The sequence below is a fragment of the Sminthopsis crassicaudata genome, chromosome 1, assembly GCF_048593235.1.
Source record: "Sminthopsis crassicaudata isolate SCR6 chromosome 1, ASM4859323v1, whole genome shotgun sequence".
In the NCBI taxonomy this organism is placed as follows: domain Eukaryota; kingdom Metazoa; phylum Chordata; class Mammalia; order Dasyuromorphia; family Dasyuridae; genus Sminthopsis; species Sminthopsis crassicaudata.
This window is the reverse complement of record NC_133617.1, coordinates 200,382,845-200,404,085: the sequence shown is the minus strand read 5'-3', so window position 1 is coordinate 200,404,085 and position 21,241 is coordinate 200,382,845. Positions and strand designations below refer to the sequence as shown.

General features: G+C 33.6%; 2 long non-coding RNA genes across 2 annotated transcripts in view; both read right to left on the bottom strand.

Annotated features, from left to right (window-relative positions):
* Positions 1-21,241, bottom strand: part of LOC141553573 (uncharacterized) — a 223,788-nt gene that overhangs the window by 38,458 nt on the left and 164,089 nt on the right. The window contains exons 3-4 of the long non-coding RNA XR_012485532.1: positions 20,591-20,720; positions 19,941-20,038 (exon numbers count right to left, since the gene is read on the bottom strand). This is a non-coding gene — a long non-coding RNA (uncharacterized LOC141553573). The remainder of the gene's footprint in view (positions 1-19,940; positions 20,039-20,590; positions 20,721-21,241) is intronic.
* On the bottom strand, positions 9,622-11,899 carry LOC141553564 (uncharacterized). Its single transcript, XR_012485528.1, has 3 exons — positions 11,836-11,899; positions 9,842-9,974; positions 9,622-9,748 (listed from the first exon to the last, which is right to left on the bottom strand). It is a non-coding gene; the product is annotated as an uncharacterized LOC141553564 (long non-coding RNA).

Here is a 21,241-nt window from a genome sequence, read left to right as displayed (position 1 = left end):
AATACTATTAGTTAAGATTGTTAGAGAGATGAAGATTTAAAGAGGTATATAAAAGTTGTCCTTAAGTATTTGAAGAACCATTATGTAGAAGTTTTGGACTTGTTCATTGAAACCCTGAAGACAGAACTAAAAATAATTGATGAATATTGCATAGGAAACAAATTTAAATGGGAAAGGAAATTTTCCATCACCATAAGAACAGTTCAAAATTATAATTTATCTTTGCCTTAGGATGTAATGGGTTTCCCTTGACTGCATGACTTCAAGAGGAGGTTGAATGAATACTTTTTGAAGGTGTTATGTACAAGGTTCCTATTCAGCTATAAATTGAAATCAATAACATAAGAAGCAACTTCCAACTTCAAGAGTCCATGATTATAATTTGATATTAATTCATGACATATTATAAAATACATTATTTAAAGGGATATCTATGAGTATTTAAAAGGGGAAGAGAGAATTAAAAAGCAATGTACTTTCCTTAAGAACAAATCATGCCAGACTAATCTCATTTCCTTTTTTATTTAAATTGTAAGATTAAGAGAAGACCAGAGTTATAATATATCTGAATTGAGTTGGGGAGGGGGACAGTAATTAAAGTTATGTAACTGCATAGGGTCACACAACTAGTGAATGACTGAGGACAAATTTAAAGCCCATCATCTATCCTCTCTATCATATAGCTGGCCCTATATCTGAATTTTAGTATTTCTTATGAAATTATTATGAGTGATGTAGACTGGAAGCCTGCAGTGTTAAATGAATCTGGACTTTGTTGACTGGCATAACTTAAAGAATGATTAATGAACCCATATCAATTCTGAAAGGAGTCTACTGGGATGACCCAGGCAATTCCCTTAATCCTATTTTGGCCTGAATTTTTGTCATGAATGAACTCATTAGTGACATATGTGTCAAGTCTGCAGATGACAAACAATGCTAATTGTTTGTGTGGCACATCTCAGACTTATTTTAGGAAATTTTATATTCTTAAAAAATTCTTGAGGACATCCCCAAAAGCTTTTATTTATGAGAAGAATGTTAATTATTTCTTGTATTAAAATAACTATTCTTATAAAAAGAGATTTGAGCTCATGAATTCTCTGAAAGGCTGTTGGGAACCCCAAGTGACACATAGAGAATGGATTTTTAATTATTCCTTCTGCTAATCAATTTGAATATTCACTCTAACAAAATTGACCACAATATTCCCATACTTTTTCATCCTGTCAAACTCACATACACACAATTTCATAAATCCACCATAGGAGAGACAACATTTTTAGATCCTGGTAGAATAAAAAGTCAAACATATTTCAGTAGGCTAGAAAGAGGACCAAAGTTCACAAAATTACATTTAATTGGGGTAAATAAAGTCTTGTCCTTGAGTTTAAACATCAATTGCACAAGTCCAAAGTGGTAGAGACATAGACATATATATTCAAAAGACTTCAAGGTGCTAGTGAATCAGTATAATATACTACCAAAGGAAATGATTAGTCTTTTTTTTTTTTTTTTTTAATATAAGTATCAAATGCAAAGTAAAGGAGGGCACAGTTTTGTTGTACTCTGTCCTTGTCAGATCACATCTAGAGTGTTGTGTCTATTCTGGAGACATTTTAATAAGGACAAACTAAGGTTAGCATCCAGAAGAGACTAATCAAAATTGTAGGGGCAACATAAATGATGCCATATGAGTTAAAGGAAATGCAGATATTTGCCATTTCAATTGAAGGAGAATTCATTCAGTGGCTTTTATGTATAAGGCACTGGGTAATAAAAAAATGAAAATGAAACAATCACTATCTCCAATGAATTTATATTTTACTATGGACCTTATGTTTATTCAAAAAGAATGTATGAAAACTTGGTGGTCAGAAAATCTGAGGAAAATATAATAGCTTTAAGGATTACATCATGGGAAAAGAAGTAGGTTTATTCTTCTTGGGCCTAAAAGAACAAGATTTTGGAGCAAGAAGGAGAATTTTTAGAGAAATATACTTCAGTTTTACATAATTTTTTTTAATAAATAGAAATATACCAAAATAAAATGGACTGTTTAAAAATAAATATCAATTGGCAGCAATTTATTAATCATTTACTATGAATGAGGCATTTTTCTATGTGCTAGTGATATAAACACTAAAATGAAAAATGAGACCCTTTGAATGTAATTCAAAGAATTTATGTTCTACAAGAAAACACAAATGTTAAGATAATCTATGACTTCAAGGTACTTACAGTATTTGCTCCCCAGTGGAGATCTCTAAATAGTGACAAGATGACTATTTATTGAGAATATTGAGAATATAATTTTTGTGGCATAAACTTTTACTTTTAAAATTCTATTACTCTGACTCTAATCCATAATATCTCTTTAGAAGAATAGACTGTATAGAGAAAGAACACTGGATTTGGAGCTAAGCTCAAATATCTTTTTCACCACTTACTATATGTTTTACTTTGGACAAGTCATTTCAGTCACTATCTGGGCTTCAAGTTTCCTCATCTGTAAAATGAAGGGGTTCAACTAAAAGGCTTCAAAATTTTTTTCCTGTGCTAAATCTATGACTTCATTGGGTTATGATCCAAACTGGGAGAAAACTTTGCCTAAATTGCATAAAAACTTATTAATCACCTTAGTTATTTGAAATTTTCAGCCAAATGTTTTATCTGTGAGGATTAGTTTCTTAGATCAGAACACTGGTCTGTTGATGAGATAGTTTGATGCAATTAAAGGACCAGATAGTTCATCATAATGTGCACAGACTACTTACTGACTTTTAGAGAATAGGAAATTCAAAATATGGTAATTTGATGTTAAGTTTCAAAAATGTCAATAATAATAAAGTGTTTCTACAAACATAATCAAAAGGTCTTTAAAATTTGTTTTGTTTGGTTTTTAAAGTTGGAAGAAAAGTATGCATATTTCCAAAGTCAAATACTACAGAGAACAGATAGGGAAAAGAAGAATGATAGTTTAGAGATCCAGATATTCATAAGAGAGAAAATGCATAATAAAACCTATGTCTTCAAACACAAATGACAGGATTATACTGCAACTTCCCACCCACCCCACCCCACCCCCACACACATACAGAGCAGCCAGTAATTTCTTGATGTGTCTTAGTCACAATTTCAGATGGAGGGGAAAAAAGAAAATTTTATTTGGAATTATATTTCTACTAATAGGGAAGAGCTGGTTGCTTGGTTAGAAATAATAGGAAGCCTGTGGGAGGACAGTTGAACCAGTCAATCTAAAGTAATAATTTTTAATAGAAAAAAAAAAAAAAAAAAACAACAAATTCAAGTATAGTCTGATAAAAACTATAAATCTGAAGAAAGTAGATTTCATAAGATTCAAAGGAAAGGTGGGTAGGCTCCCATGCACTAAAATGCTTTAAAGAAAGTCAGTCCAGGAGAGACAAGGAATCCTCAAAAATGGGTTTCTAATGATATAAAGAAAAATAATTCTGAGAATGGGGATAAATGGAATCTGTCTGAGGAGTCCAATGGCAGTATACAGAGAACTCATCAACCAACTTAATTGTCTTCTTTAGGAGGTGGGAAAGGGCCTTTTTCTGGTTTTTTCTTTACGCACAAAAAAATGAAGTAAAACTAGGTAAGAAGCAATGAATAAAATGAATATGAGAGTTTGGCATAGTCTTATAAAAATAGTGTCAGAATGCTGAAGTTCAAAATAAGCTGAGGCTGGCCAAGGAAGGTGAAGACAATAATAAGGTTCTTTTAAAAATATACCAGGAAGAAAATAAAAGTAGAAAAAAATAATTAAGGACTCTTGCTTGGGAAGGTGAGGACATGAGGACTAAGAACAGAGAGAAAGCAAGTCTCCCAAAGCTTCATATTTTTTCCTCTTTTCTTGGCAAGAGAACTGCCTTTTATACTGCAAATGACAGAACAAAAAAAAAAAAAGGAGGGGAAGTTGATAAATAAGGGCCTAGTAAGAGAGCATCTTAATGGATTTTTAAATTTCAAGTAACTCATCCCAAATAAAGAATAACCCCAGATCCTTAAAGAACTAGCCAGTGGAATTCTTAAAAGATCACATTTGATATTTGAAAGATCATGAGAAATGGGTAAGGTATCAAGAAAATGGAACAGGATACACATCATGATTTATATATAAAAAAGTTAATAGAACAGAATCTGTAAACTATAAGTCAGAGAACTTGTATTTTTCTGAGAAAAATCTAGAAATAAACCTGCTGCTAAACATCTAGAAAAAAGAAACAGTGATTAGATGTTTCAACCCAGACAGAAACTTTTCTCTAACCTATGGGTGACCAGAGTCAAATAAAGCAGGCTAAAGACAGGAGAGTCATCAATCAGACAGAAGCTTAATTTCAAAGTAAGGGAAATAGATTTGCAAACTGACTCCTCCAAAGAAGGAAGGCAAGGTCTTGAGTAAACAAGCAGCTCCATGCATCTTTGGGCAATGGGGGAAAAGGTGTTTTTGAGAGTCCTATGGGAACAGTCCCCAAGTTATTATAATCTTTGGGTCTTGTGATTGTCTCAAGTTGAGCTTTATGATCATTCAGCAGGGTGCAGAAACAAAGTTAGCATGTTGTGAATAGGACTGCAGCACCTGGGTCAGTTCACTTAGTAGTCACAAGCACAGGAAATGTTCAGTGTCAAGAAACACTTACTTTCTGCTGCAGCACAACAGTAGGTCCAGCTCTCAAGCTAGAATCTCCAGGGAAAACTGAGCTCCAAAAAATCTAAATAGTTATTGGTTAATATGATAATCATAAATTCCTCAGTGAACACCTAGTATTAATTAAAACAATACATTTTGTCAAAGGATGAGATCATCTAGAGGGTGAGCAAAAAGATTAATTATGCTGAGCTCAGCCTGCTTGCTGGGCCTTTGCTCTCAAGAACAAGGTATATCCAAATATCTTGACAGATGAAAATACAGTAAAATAGATTGAGATCTAGTTAGATGTTGAGACCCATTAAGCACTTGTTAATGATCAGTGTCAATGATCCAGCTATAGAATAATTTCAATATGGAACCCTAGGACTCTGTAATAGATCCTGTGTTGTTTACCACTTTTGTCAAAAACATTAATAAAAACTTGGATTGTACACTCATTAAATTTAAAAATGACACAAATTTGAATGGGATAGCCTACATAATGAAAGGAAGACATAGGAACAAAAAAGATTTTAGAAGGCTAGAACATTGGACTGAATATAATTAGATAAAGTTCACTGGAATTGAACACAAATTTACAAGTATAAGATGGGAATAGCTAGCAGTTATTCTGAAAAAAAAATCTGAAGTTCTTAGTAAATTACAAATTCAATATGAGTTAGTACTGTAAGGCAGCAATAGAAAAAGTTATCTTGGATTATGTAGAGAAGCATAGATTTAAAAAATAAACAATAGAACTACTTGACTCTGCCCTTATCAGACCTTATCTGTGGTATTGAGTTAAATTCTGGAATTAATGGTCTAATGACATTGAAATGCTAGAGACCATTTTAGGAGGGCAAATGGGATTATGAAGTACTTCATCTAAGAATCAATTGAAGGAATCGGGTATGTTGAGCCTGCATGAGAGAAAGTCTACATAGCAGGAAGTTCTATATGGATCTATATTACACGGGATTTTTAATTGACCCAAAGCATAGAATCAGAAGTAATAAGTAAAGATATAAATATGACACATTTAGGTTTGATATAAGGAAAAACATGTGTGGATGTGTGGGTGTGTTTATGTGTGTCTATTTAGAGAAAAATCTGACACTATTTCCCAGGAAGAGATAGGACAAATTGCCAAGATCATAGTTTGTTGTTGTTTTTTTAATGTTAAACTTCAAGACACCTTTAACACTTTCTCCTTTTACCCTCAGCAAGTAGCTTCTCAATTCTTTTCTTTCAGCCATCAGAAAGGTAGTATCTACAAAGCTGAGACTGTTAATATTTCTCTTTGCAATCTCCATTCCAGTTTTAAATTCATACAACCTGATATTTTGTATGATGGACTTTTCATATGAATTAAATAAATAAGTGAAAATATATAACACTACATACTCATTTTCCAATCTTAAACTAGTCAGGTGTTGTATGTTCAGTTCTAATTTTCTTCTTAGCTTGTATACAAGTTTCTCAAGAGACAAGTAAGATGATCTAGTACTCCCAACTCTTTGAAGACTTACCACATTTTCGTTGTGATATATACAATAAAACAACAACATACAAACATCTACTTCCAATTAACTATTTAGTATAGTCAGTTAATCAGAAGTAGATGTTTCTGTGTTGTTTTATTTTGCTTTGCTTTTGGAATTACCTTACTTTATTCATAATCTAGCAACTGCTCTTCTGGTAATTCTTAGTTCAAATACCACTGAAGCCTAGTTTGCAGAATCTTAAACATAAGCTTGCTGGCATATGAAATGAATGTAATTGTCAATTTGAACATTCCTTGTTATTGCACTTCTTTAAAACTAAGACTTAAATTGATCTTTTCAAATTCAGGGTCTATTATTGAGTTTTCCAAATTTGTTGATATATTGGGCACAGCATTTTTACAACATCATCTTTTGGGATTTTAAATAATTCAGTAGGAATTCCATTGCCTCCACTAATTTTTTTTTATTTTTTTATTTTTTTTATTCCTTAGACCCTCTTTAATTCATTCTTCAAAATGTTTGGCTCTGGATCAGTAACCACACCATCATGGTTATCAGTGATATAAAGATCTTCTATAGTTTTTTGGTGTGTTCTCCCTGACTCTTATTAATCTCTTCTGCTTCTATTATGTCCCAACATACGTTAATAACCAAGTGAGCCAAGATTAAATATCTATGTCTCACTATTGTGTACAGACTTACTAAAATGATTGCTTCTTAAATGTCCAGTCAGTAAATATTCATTTTATAGATTAAATTGATGCAATTGCTTTTCAACATATTTATCATGTTGTACAAGAAAAATCAGATAAAAAAGAAAAAATGAGAAATAAAAAAGACAAGCAAAAAAAAAAAAAGCAACAGAAAGGTGAAAACATTATGATTTTATCCTCATTCATTCTCTATAGTTTTCTCCTCTGGCTGCAGGCAGTATTTTATATTCCAAGACTATGAAATTGTCTTGAATTTCTTCATTATTGAAAAGGACCAAGTCCATCACATTTGATCACTGCATAATCTTGCTGTTACTATGTACAATATTCTCTTGATTCTGCTCACTTCACTCAGCAACAGTTCCTGTAATCTTTTCATGCTTTTCTTAAATCATCCTGCTCATCATTTCTTATGGAGCAATAATATTCCTTATAATTATACCATAATTTATTCAGCCATTCCCTAATTAATTCACTTAATTTCCAGTTTCTTACCACTATAAAAAGGGCTGCCACAAATATTTTTGCACATTAGGTTATTTCCCCTCTTTTATGATCACCTTGGGACACAGACCCAATAGAGACACTGCTAGGTAAAAAGTATGCACAACTACAAATATTTATTAAGTTAGTATGATGTACCAAGTATATATTAAGCACTAAGAATACAAAAGAAAGGTAGAAGACAGCTCTTGCTCTCAAGAAGCTCCAGTAGAAAAGACAACTATGGAGACAAGCAACTACTTACAAACAAAATATATACTTTATATTGATTAAATTGATAGCATGAATTGAAAGAAGTCAATAGAAAGCAGGTACTAGTGTGAAGGGGAACTAAGTTTCCTGTAAAAAGTTGGATTTTATCACTACTGATCAGAGAAATGCAAATTAAGACAACTCTGAGATATCACTACACACCTATCAGATTGGCTAAGATGATAGGAACAAATAATGATGAATGTTGGAGGGGATGTGGGAAAACTGGGACACTGATGCATTGTTGGTGGAGTTGTGAAAGAATCCAACCATTCTAGAGAGCAATTTGGAACTATGCCCAAAAAGTTATCAAACTGTGCATACCCTTTGATCCAGCAGTGCTTATATCCAGCAGTGGGCTTATATCCCAAAGAAATACTAAAGTTGAGAAAGGGGCCTATATGTGCTAAAATGTTTGTGGCAGCTCTTTTTGTAGTGGCTAGAAAATGGAAAATGAATGGATGTCCATCAATTGGAGAATGGTTAGGTAAATTATGGTATATGAAGGTTATGGAATATTATTGCTCTATAAGAAATGTAAGCAGGATAAATAAGAGAGGTTTGGAGAGACTTACATCAACTGATGCTGAGTGAAATGAGCAGAACCAGAAGATCACTATACACTTCAACAACAACACTGTATGAAGATATATTCTGATGGAAGTGGATATCTTCAACATAAAGAAGATCCAACTCACTTCCAGTTGATCAATGATGGACAGAAACAACTACACTCAGAGAATGAACACTGGGAATTGAATGTAAACTATTAGCACTACTGTCTCTCTACCAAGGTTACTTATACCTTCGGAATCCAATTCTTAAAGTACAACAAGAAAATTGGATTTACACACATATATTGTATCTAGGTTATACTGTAACACATTTAATATGTATAGGATTGCCTGTCATCTAGGGGAGGTAGTAGAGGGAGGGAGGGGAAAATTTGGAAAAATGAATACAAGGGATAATGTTATTAAAAAAAATTACTCATGTATATGTATGGTCAAAAAAAAATTATAATTATAAAATTAATTTTAAAAAGTTGGATTTTAGTTGGCAAGTAAGTAAGTTGGAAGTAAGCAAGCCAGAGAAAACAAAGAGATGGAAATGAGGAGGGAGCATTGAAAGCATGGGGAGTAGACAGAGAAAATGTCAAGAATAATTAGATGGAATGACTATCTTCCTTTTAGAACAAGCAAGAGGCTAGGAGTTACAGAGTGCATAGTAGGGGAATAAAAAAAAAAAGATAGGAAAACAGGTCATAAAGATCTTTGACTGCCAATTGTAGTGATACTCAAAAATGAAAATGTGCAAAACCAAAAATCTTAGCTTCTTCTAGTCTATTTGATTCTAAATATGAATAGTTCTTTATTTTAAAAGTTTCCAAATAAGATAGAACAAAGTTCTGGCCAAACTGTAGTCAGAGGGAAGTAGTTGGTATTTACTCTAGGCAGTGAATGATTATTGATCAAAAAAGGGGAGAACAGAAGAGTCAGAACAAACCCCTCAAGATTCTCATCCTACTCAATAGAATATAACAGGAGCCTTTGGTCAACAGTATCAGTTAGCTACTTAATGAAAGAAGATGGGTGAAGGGAGTTGATACATTGCCAACTCAGTAGGATACTCTCTATGGATTTGTTTCATGGATGTAGCCAGCCAAATCAGGAAGGATTGAAAACTTTGTATAAAAGAAGGATTCTAGTCTCTGCAGAGGGCTTGTTCTGACCTGATCGTTCCTTTGCTTTCATGTAAATATTAAGTTAAATTGATTATATAAGATATGTACAAAAAATCTTATCCCATTTGCTTCTTATTTTTTTAAATTTCTTTCAGCAGATGGATCATTTTGATGTAGCCATAAAAGATATTATGCAGATTCTTTGATATTTTTGTATATTGTACTTGATTAATACACATCAGCAATAGCCTACTTTAGAAATTGTCTGATCCCTATATAATTTCTAAGTATTCCAAACCTTGAAGATGCACTTAACCTTTTATTTATACAAATTTTTCAGTCCATATAGATTCCTTGATTTCCAGGTTTTCTTCATTGGGACAGATATCTTGTCTTAACTCCTGCTTTATAAGAGAATTCCATACCAGTCTGGCTATGAAATAAAGAAAGAAAATATTATTCCACTGAACTCAAATTTCCTCCTTTCTAGGGAAGAGGATAAACACCATTATACCACATCTCCTACCTGGTGTACTGTCTTTCATGAAGAGGAATAACACCATTCCTTCAGCTTCTTTCACTTATCTCCTAACCTGACTTGCCTAAAGCCTTGATAATATAAGGCCAAATCCATCAGGATACTGAACTCTTCTGTCAACCTTTAACAAAATCCACCAACTCATATGCACTATATCTCAGTGATTTTGGACCTCTAGCTGTTATCCAAACTCCATTCTCCTTTCCCCACTATCTAATTCCTTGTTCTATTCCTTTTACTCCAATCCCTGACACAATGTCCCATTCTAAATTTAACTATTCCTTTTGTGCCTTCTGTCATTCCTGTTCCACTTGATTTCATCTTCAGTCTTTTCCTTTTCCACTCTTTCTACCTTCAGCTTTCACAAATTCCTAGTTCCCTCCTGATGACACAACCTCCCTGTTCTCCTTTTTCAGATTTGGTTGTGAGTTTATTCATTCCCTTAATTCACTGGTGAAGTGGGGATTTGCTATATCGTTTGTTCTTTGTTGCCCTTTTCAAGCTCTCCATCATTCTACCATTACTCAATAATCTCTATTTTGAGGTTCGCCCAATCCATACTTAGTACCCAATAAAAATTCTGCTAGCTGTTTTGATCTCTGGAACACTCTACAACTCAATGAATTCAGTGCCTGGTTCACTGTCTGTCCTCCCCAAGTCCTGCCCTCATTCTAAAGGACTTCATCCTCTTCTCAGTTTTCCTACCTTCACAGTTCCTTAGCTTACTCATTTCTCATGAACTACTTCTCTACCATGCCTCAGTTAACACTCAGAGATGGTCCTACTCTTTACCTTGATATCATGAACAAAGGAACTCTTCACTGAACATGATTTCTGAAATCTATCTAATCTTCCACTTCTTCCTCTGCCTTGCAACTCCAAATCTTGCTCTTCTTCCTCATCATTCAGGGACCTCCAGTCTTCACACTCACTTCTTTCCTAGGTTATCATTTCTGCACTAATTAACTACATTCACTTCACTTCCCTTTCCCAACTTGACTCATTGATTAATCAAGTCAAATCTACCCTATTATCTCCTCTTATGTCACTTTTCCCTTTATTGTACCACTGATCACTCCCAGACTAGTCTTAGTCTTGGATTATTCCTACCATCCATTATTCCCACATCCCCCATCCACAAAATAGATACTTTTGTTTCTATTCACCTGCTGCTAATAAAAATGAAGAAAATCATAAAATAGTTGTGACTGAGTCCACTTCAAATTTATGTTATTTAATTCCTCCTGGGTTCTCATTATGGCAAGGCAGTATTTTTACACCTTCAAATTAATTATCCCACTAACCACTGCAGGTCTTCTAAACCTTCTCTTCCTTCCTTAAATCCTTCATGTTTCTCCCTTTGCCAAACTCTAAACTGAAAGCCTTGGTCATATTTTATGTGGTGAAAAAAAAATGAATCCATTCACTAAAAGCTCTTACTTCTACCTTCCTCGTCTTACTTCACTAAAATGCCTTCTGCTACTAACTCTTCACATCCTGGCTCACATGAAATGGTGGCCCTTCTTCACAGAGCAAATCTCTCTATTTGTACAAGTGATACTATTCTATTATCCTAATGTATTACTTATCTCTCCTTGTCTCCTGGCTGCTTCCCTACTGTGTCCTGATATGTTCATATTTCAACCACTTTCAAAAAAATTCTTCACTTCATCCACCCATCCATCCATCTGTAGCTTTCATCCCATATCTTTTCTCCCTTTTGTAGCTGAAATAGCCATCTTTAGTCTGTCTCCACTTCTTACTTTCTTTTTACACCCTACCCTCTAGCTTCTACCTTTATAATACTATTTAAATGGCTCTCATCAAAGTCACCAATGTTCTCTTACTTGCCAAATTTAATGGCCTTTTCTTTTTTTCAGTCCTTATTCTTTTGTTCTTTTGATATTGCCAGTCACCCTCTTTTCTTTGATACTCTTTTCTCTGTAATTTTCCATGACACTATTCTATCCTACTATCCATACCTTTTTGACAATTCTCCCTCATTTTACTAAGTCCAGTCTCACCTGCTACTGTGGGTATCCTCCAGAACTCTTCCCTGTGTTTCCTTCTTTTATTTCTTTATTCTGTTCTATTTAATAATTCCATCAGTTCCATGGATTCAATGTTTATCTCTATGACAATGATTCTCAGATCTATTTCTCCATTCCTAGCCTCTCTCCTAACCTCCAGACTCTTCAACTGCCTTTTAGGTATCTTAAACTAAATATCTTGTTATTTATATTTAACTATTTCCAAAATTGAGATTTAAAAGTTTATCTTTCCCCCCAAATCCTCCTTTATTCATAACTTTCCTTATTACTATCAAGAATACCATCATCCTTCTCATCAAACAGGCTAACAATACAGTTATCATCTACTCTCCCTTTCTCTCACTCCCCATGACCAATATACTGCCAAATCCTATCAATTTTACCTTCTTACTCTCTGTATTGTGCCTCCTTTCTCTTCTATGATATGATCACCATCTTAGTTCAAGCTCTCATCTTGACTATTATAATAACTTTCGAGTTAGTCTACCAGTTTCAAGTCTCTCTCTATTCCAATCTTTCTTCCATATCGGTTATCAAATCAACCTGCATAAAATACAGATCTGACTATTGTCATCTGCCACCACCTCCATTCAATATGTTCAGATGACTCTTATTTCCAGGTTCAAATATAAATTCTCTGTTTGGCACTCAGAACCCTTTAAACCTGGCCTCTCCTACCTTTCCAGGATCCTCATATTTTATTCCACCTCTCACACTCTGCAATCCAGTGACACTAGTCTCCTTGCTATTTCTCCAAATAGATATTCTATTTCTAGTTCTTGGGAATGTTCATTGGCTAGCCTCCATTCCTGGAATACTCTCTTTCCTCAACTCTCTCCCACCTAACATCCCTGGCTTCCTTTTAGTACTAGTTAAAATTGTACTTTCTCTGAGAAGCTTTTCCCAATCTCCCTCTCAATTCCAAAGTCTGATTATCTCTAATCTGCTTATTTGTACATGGTGGTTTTTAATATTGTCTCATCCATTTAGATTGTGAGATGCTTCAGAGCAGGGACTGCCTCTGCCTTTCTTTTTCTCAGTACTTGACATAATACTTGGCACATAGTGTTCATTAACTGACTTAGTTCTGTCTTTTCTTAAGTAAATTTCTAAAAAATGTCACTGCTAAAGACATAGGTTCATAATAATTGGAGGTCATTAACCTTGAGAAATAGTCTCTACATTTTTTATGTGTCTGAGATAATATTTGTACTTGGCTTAGTAAAAAAAAAACAGCATATAATAAGACAAATTAATAACTAAACAAATAAATGTTTATTAATTAACTAGTATTACTCATAAATAATGTCTAACATCAATAAAACAAGCCTAATTAATCAATAAAAATGAATAATTGCTCCCTTCCTCTCCCATCCTTGTTTTGACATCCTGCCCAGAACATGAAGTCCTTGAGGATAGGAACCTTGCCCTCTTCATGCTGCAGCTAGGTCCTCCTTACTGATTGCTCTTTCTTTGATGCAGTCTGCCACTCTCCAGCTTTTCATATTTTCTGTAGTCAAATCACCTTGACATTGTGTCAGGGTTTTGTATTCTTGATGCTGTTGGCCTGCCTTCAAGTATGAGGCTCCTCTGTTGCCTGCAGGGAGATTCCTCTGATATTTTACAAGCCTGTCCAGAACTCTTATTGCCATTCATTAGTGAAACTTTCCTTTTCTGTACCCAGACAGAAAGATCTCTTTAGTTCTCAGCTCTAAGATCCCTAGAGTTAAATCAGCCCTGCCCAGCTCCAGGACTGACTGAAGCACTGATAACAAACTTTGCCTACTCATGTTTTGCTAAAGAGTAGTACTGGCTGTCATTGTGAGCTGAAAGATGGGCCAGCTTTTGAAAGTGTCAAGTATAGTATATTGAACCATGACTTGCTCTTATATCACCATACATTTATAATAACAACTCTCATTTTATATAGCACTTCATGGCTTACAAATCACTCAAACCAAATCCAGAGCTCTTTTTACTACTGCATATATACAATGTATGCATGTATGTATTTTTGCTAACAACTGCATTGAAGCTCTACCTAAAAGTACTCGACATTTTCAGCACCAAATGCTAGAGACATGCCCTAAATAGCAAGACAAATTCTAAGAAATTGTTCATCACTCCAAAGTTACTGATAATAATTCATCTCATATACATCCTATAGCACTAAAGTCTATGGTTGTCTTTTTTTTGTTGTTGTACTTGCTGTCACAGCAGATGGGAAGAGTTAGTGGCAAAGGTTATGGCTCACTACATACTATGGAGGAGAGAGGAATCAGCCCATCCAGTGATAACCTTGACCTGCATAAAAGTTGAGGCAAAATATCAATTTTGCTGTACCATGACCTCATGAGTCATTGCCCTTCCAAGCATCCTGCATGGTGTGAGAGAAAAGGATATAAAAACACATTCTCTCCAATATTCTAATAAAGTTGGATTAACAGAGTTCCTGCAATCATACTCTTTATTATTTAAATTTACCTAAAGTTCTCAGGGCTTAAATGAGCCACCAATTTATTTATAGTTCAGCAATAATAATTTTTAAAATGCTGCTTCCAGCTCCAAGTTTCAAACAAAAATTCACAAAACTCATGAGCTTCAGGGTGAGACACAGCATTATGAGCCCTAGCGTGGGATTTGTGAGGCCTGAATTCTAGGCCTGAGTCCACCTGGCTTGTTGTATTGCCTTCAGCAAACTAGTTAACAAACCTGGACCTCATTTTTCTCATCTCTAAAATAAAACACTTGGAATAACTAGAGGATCTCTAAGATCCCTTTCAAATCTTACATTCCATGATTGCAAGGGTTATGATTTGAAAAAGACTTTTTAAAAAATATATATTTTAAATGGCCTGTTTCATATGGGAGTTATTTATTGTTCAATGTTGCTACCAAAAAAAAGTCAGTTCAAGTTTCCATTTCTACATGAAATCTTTTCTAATATTCCCAATAGTTAGTGCCTTCCCCATCACAATTATCTTGTAAATCTTTTGTATGCTCTTTTGTATGCTCCTCCAATGAAATATAAGCTCCTTGGTACTATAGTGGGCACATAATAAGTAGTTAGGTAAGACAGAAAATAAGAATACCAGAGCTGAAGTCTGGAAAACCTGGCTTCAAATCCAGGCTCAGACATTTAGTATTCTGTGACTCTGGGCAAGTCATTTGATATACATGTGCCTCAATTTCCTCATCTACAAAATGGGAATAACAATAGCATCTATTTCCCAAAATTGATGTTAATAAAATGAGACATTTGTAAAGCACTTTTCAAACATTAAAACTACATATAAGTGCTATTTACATTTTATCATTTTCATTAGAATTAACTTAATGATTGATTCATTGCCTTAAGAGACTATTTCTCTTTTTCCCTTTGTAACTCTAGCCCCAAGTATACTGTCTGACATAGGTTTTCTTCAATAAATAGGCACGGATTGATAGATTGATTGGGAACTTTATTGGGAATTATCATTCCTTAGTCATTAATTGTTGCAGTAAATTGTTTGGGTCTTCAGTCAGAACCAAGTGACAAATCTTGAGCCACATTTTTTTCCAATTGTTCTGTCCTCTGAACTACTTTTAGCCAAAGTCGTCACTCATAATTTCAGGGCATGAGGAGGGCTCATTGATGGAGTACAGAATTCAAAGTTCACTATGTTTTGAATGGGCTTTTCATTGATCTTTTTATGTTGTTTTGGGCAGGTCACTTAACCTCTATATATTGTTGCCCACATCCTTGAAAATCAGCAAAAACAAAAAGCAAAAAGCATAACTTTGTCTGAGTATGATGACAAGGTTAAGGAACTTCATTCTCTCAAAAAAAAAAGTTTACTTATGCTTATACCTGTATTTGTATATTTCAATGGCTTATATGCTTTTTCTTGTTTTTTTTTAATCTTTTTAATTATGTAAAAAAATTTGGGACAAATTAAATTAAAATGAATATTACATAAAAAATAAGTAAAGTTTAGCTCTGAAGAATTGATTCAACAATCATCTGTTAAATCTCTATTTTGAATCAGTCACTGTACTAGCCTTTGGAGAAATGTCAAATAGTTCTTGCTCTCAAAGATCTTATATTCTATGATACCTTATTAAACCACCAGCAAATAACCACTATTTGGGGTTAACCCATTTAAGATATGATACAATTCCCCTTGCCTGACTTATTTCACAGTGCCTAGTATACAGTAAGTACTTAGTAAATTCTTGTTGATTTGATTTAACAAAAATGTTACTTGAGACCCTTAAGATGTCTTCTTGCTTTCTAGTTTCAAGACTCAGGTTAAATAGTACTTTCTTTGAGAAGTTTCTTCTTTCTATCCCTTTCTTGTGCCCCAAAGTTGATGCCTTTCCTCTCAAATTATCTCCCATATGTTTTTTTGCATGTTGTGTTGTTTGCATATTCTTTCCTCAGTAGAAGAATGTACAGTTCTGGAAACTGGCGACAATATTTTTGCTTGTCTTTGTATCATCCCTGCTTAGCACAGTTTCTGGTACCTAATTAGTAATTAATCAGTGCTTGTTAACTGACTGTAACAGATAGATGTATTGCTTCATAAATATTTTTTTCTTATAATTTTCTGTTTCTGTATAGACAGATTTCTTTGTGTTTCGTATTCAAGGGATCTTTTAAAAACAAATACAGATGAAGATTGATATTCTTGCTAATGCAAATGGAAAAGGCACTGAATTCTTTGAGTCAAAAAGACATGGATTTAAATCTCGACTCATACATTTTTTAGCTGAATGAGTTGTGGCAAGTCCCTTTAATCACTAAAGACTTCATTTTCCTCATCTGTAAAATACAAGAATCACACTAAATGACCTCCAAGCTTTCTTCCAACTCTAAATCTATGATCATAAAATTCTACTATTACAATCCCTGACATAAAATCTGCATTCTATGAGAGGCTCCCAAGCATAGTAGCTAGAATGCTGTATGTGGATTCAAGAATACTTGGGTTCTAATCCAACCTCAGATGTCTATTGTCCACCCAACATTCAACTTCTCTGAACTTCAGTTTCCTTATTTTGCCATGAGGCAATGACAATAGCATCTGTTTCACAAGTTATTTTAAGGACCAGATGAGATGTATGTATATAAATGGCTTTCTGAATTTTAAAGTCTATGTAAACTTTATCTGTTGTCATGTATACTTCTCTCTTAGAAGCATGCAATAGTATAATTGTAAGTATTTATTATTATGGGATTTAGTATTAGTGTTGAGATCATGAATATCCCTGATACATTGTATTACAGTGATTGATATTGGTCTTCAGAGATTTGGCTAAGTTGGTACAGATATCTATCTGTAGGGAAGAGTTAGAATCAAGACTTCACAAAGGTAGAGACAAGATTTCTCTGTGGATAATCTCAACCTCTTCCACTTTAAGAAGAATAAATACTACTAATGATTTGATTAATATGACTATATTCTGTATGAGTTAATTATTCTAAAACCAAACTTATCTGTTATCAAAAGAAAAAAAAATTAAATTTAGACCAAGCAAAATGATGCCCTGTCCAACTATCATTCATGATGCATAATCTGAAAGAACATTGTACATAAAGTATCCCAGTGGGTTGTTCTTTCTACAGTCAGGTTTCTGATCCTTCATAAAGATGCATGACTATTTCATAATGATCTTCTGTGCCATTATCAAACTGACCTTTGAAAGAAAAGGTACAAATATTTGCAAAAACAATCTGAAGTTTATATGAAATAGAACAAGAAACACATCAAAGAAATTTTTAATGAGGAAAAATATTCTGTAGGTCATTATAATATATAATGTATATTTGGTAAACTACTTAATCTCTGGACATCAGTTTCTTCCCCTAATAAATGAAGAATGAGGAATGAATAAAATCTAAAATTTCTTCTAGGTCTAAATAACTTCTACCTTATCCTATGAGAAACAACACAAAATATTATATATATATATATATATATATATATATATATATATATATATATATATATGTATGTATGTATATACATATATATATGTACATATATATATTTATACACACATATATATATATATAGTATAGGTATAAATAAGGATATAGATAACTGAAGAATAATGTTGAGTATAAACTTTGGGAGTGGGAGAAAAGATCCATATATTTTTCTCTCAAAGGAGAAAATAAGCAAATAATCTAATACTTGTTAACATGGCAATCACAGAGTACTTGCACATTTTTCATTGAGTTAAAATTCTCATAATGTAATTAAACAAAACATATTTTCATTCTGTATTCTTAACAATTACCCTTTTCAAAGGAAGACTTGAGAGAACGTGGATTTAGGGTTGAAATCTTCCATGACATCATAACATTATCAATCCTAAATGATTCTAAATTTATTGGACTTTCTGAAATTTGTTTTTAAAAAAATGTAGGTCAATAATCCCATTGGAGAACATGGGCATAGGATTGGCAAAAGAATAAAAGAAACAATAGTTGTGATTTATATCTATTGTACAATACAACAAATCTAGGAAATGAAAGTTATTTGAGTTGTTTTGTTTTTTTCAGGATACAGGTAACTCTCCAAATCTAACAAATTAGGAAACATCTTTATTACATGCAAATTCTGTCCTAATCAGTCATACATCTGGGTTAGTATTTTGTCCTTGTTTCTTGTCTTTCCTAGTCAGTATCATGAACTAGAATTGCGGAAATCACTAACTCAACCACTGAGTAGAAGAGTCATTTTTAAAAAACCCCTAACATTTTTGGACTGGAAAGAATCTTTTTTATTCTTGTCAGAGGATGAATTAGTATCATCATACAAGAAGCATTATTTGAGTGAGGATCTTGTCAGAGAACCTAGGTCTATGTGATGCCCACAATATTTAAAAGTCCAGGCCAACACTCATTTTTTTTCTTTTTTATAAGCATAACACATTTCTCAATTTCTGTGTGTGTTGATAAGTGACATACAGGCAATACTGTGCTGGAATCTCCTCACTGCTGTGGGTTATGTTAATTTATGAAAGATATTCTCTGGAGTAATACCATCTTAACAAAATCATGTCAGGTGAAAAAGTCTCATGGCCCTGAAGAATATTTTTTTTAAATTCCAGAAATATTCATTTATATTTTCATAGGAAATGTGTGAATACTTGCTGAATTTGTTCAAATTAATATTCTGCAATAAAAGTCTAAAAGAAATATCACTGATTATAATATTGAATTAATTATCCTAACATCATCCATTAATATGTTGAGTGCTAGCTAACTAGGAGGCCTTTGTTAAACTACTTAATCACTGCACATAAATTTCTTCCCCTATTAAAGAAGAATGAGGAATGAATAAAATCTGAAATTTTTTTCTAGGTCTAAAATTCTACCTTCTCTTATGGGAAACAAAAAAAAAAAAAGTACTTTTACAAACACCTTCAAATTAATGTGCTTTCACACATGTTATAGAATTGTGTGAATCCCTGTTCAGCACAGCAGGGATTCAGCTGGTTTAATTGATTTCTTTGTTTTTTAAATAATTGTGGTTAAACACAGACCATAGATTATTGATTTCAAGGTATTAGGTGGCGCAGTGTATAGAGTACCAGTCCTAGAATCAGAAAGACTCCTCTTCCTGAGTTCACATTTGATTTCAAACATTTTTTAACTGAGTGACTCTGGGTAAATCATTTGTCCCTGCTTACTTTAGTAATCCTATCTGTAAAACAAGCTAGAGAAGGAAATTTCAAACCACTCAGTATCTTTATCAAGAACACTCCAAGTGGGGTCATTGTTAGGTTCTTACTAAGTGCTAGTGAGATAATGAGATATTAGGTTCTTACTAAGTGCTAAATTGGTACTTGATAATTCTCTAGTTCCGGCCTTTAAGGGGAGTTTAACCCCTTAGAACTTCTGGGGAGGAACTTGCATGCTTAGGAGGAGCAAGTTCATTGGTTGAAGTATTTTTTTCCCAGAAGCCCTTGCGTTATCCCACGCCCATTCTCTGAGAGGATAAAAGAGATAAAAAGATAAAAGGAGAGTCTTGTCTGGGCCAGACCTGAGGCGGCTCTTCGGAGGAAGAAGAGTTTCTACACGAGGTCAGAGTTGGCAGCAGTTGAGACAGCAGATCTCCTCCCAGAGAGCGATCGGCAGTTTCTGGAGACAATAGCACATTACAGGTCATGAAAAGTCAAATATGACTGAAAAATGAATAAATAACAAAATGGTCTTTTTGATAATTCCAAATGTTTCTTTTAGCACTGCTATATTAATTACTGTCAAAAAGTTACAACAAAGAATGATTCTGATAAAGCAGGGATTTAATATGATCAAATATGACATTTTTTTTTTCCTCAGAATACAGTAATAGAAATCAGTTTTGTTTTCCTTATAGTTAAGATGGGCTATTTGTTGACATCAGATGATTAGTGAATGAATTGTCTGTCTTTCCCTTGTTCTATTTTATCCTGTGCATTCTTTATTATGCATACATAAAAGGTCTCTTTGTAATAGAAGAATCATAAATGCAACAAAAGATTTCATGGAGTGGGCAATTTGTTTCCAATGCTTTGTCTAAAAGAAAAGGAGTCCAATAATGTCTTCCACATTTCTCAGTAAAATGTTACAGTAAAAATACTATACTATGAATTAATAATGCTCTCATCTCGTTCTTTCCCTTCTTAAATAACAACACATAGGCATACTCACACACAAGAAATAGGACATGGCAGTCAGTCAATAAGAATTTATCAAGTGCTTCAAAACAGAAAAAAGAAAACAGTCCTTGTATTCATGGAGCTCAGATTTTGATAGAAGTCCACATTGTCAAATCAGGTACCTGGTGAAATAGATATGGAAGACAATTGAAAAGTGGGTCAGAGTACTATCTCTAAATCAATGGCACATAAGTAAAGGAGGAGACAAAGTTGTGAAAAAAAATAAGAAATTTCATATTGTGCTCATAAAAATTTGCACCTAGTAAGCACTCAATTGATATTTGATCAATGACTGAAGTAGTGCATGAATTTATATCTATTAAAAGACCCTGCTATGTTCCATATCTATGGATAGGATATACCTTCCTAATCATAACAAAAATGTACAGTACTTCTGAGGTCACTGAGTTTTGCAGTGGAGAGAATGCCATACTTAGAGACCTGAGTTGAAATCTAGCCTCAGACACTTAACTAACCATGTGATCCTGAGCAAGTCATTTAACCTTCTTTAGTTTACTTCAGTTTCTTTCTCTGGAAGTTGATCTGGAGAAGAAAATTATAAACTATTCCAGTATATCTGCCAAGAAAATCCCAAATGAGGTTGTAAAGAATCAAACATAATAGAAATGACTGAAAAACAAAA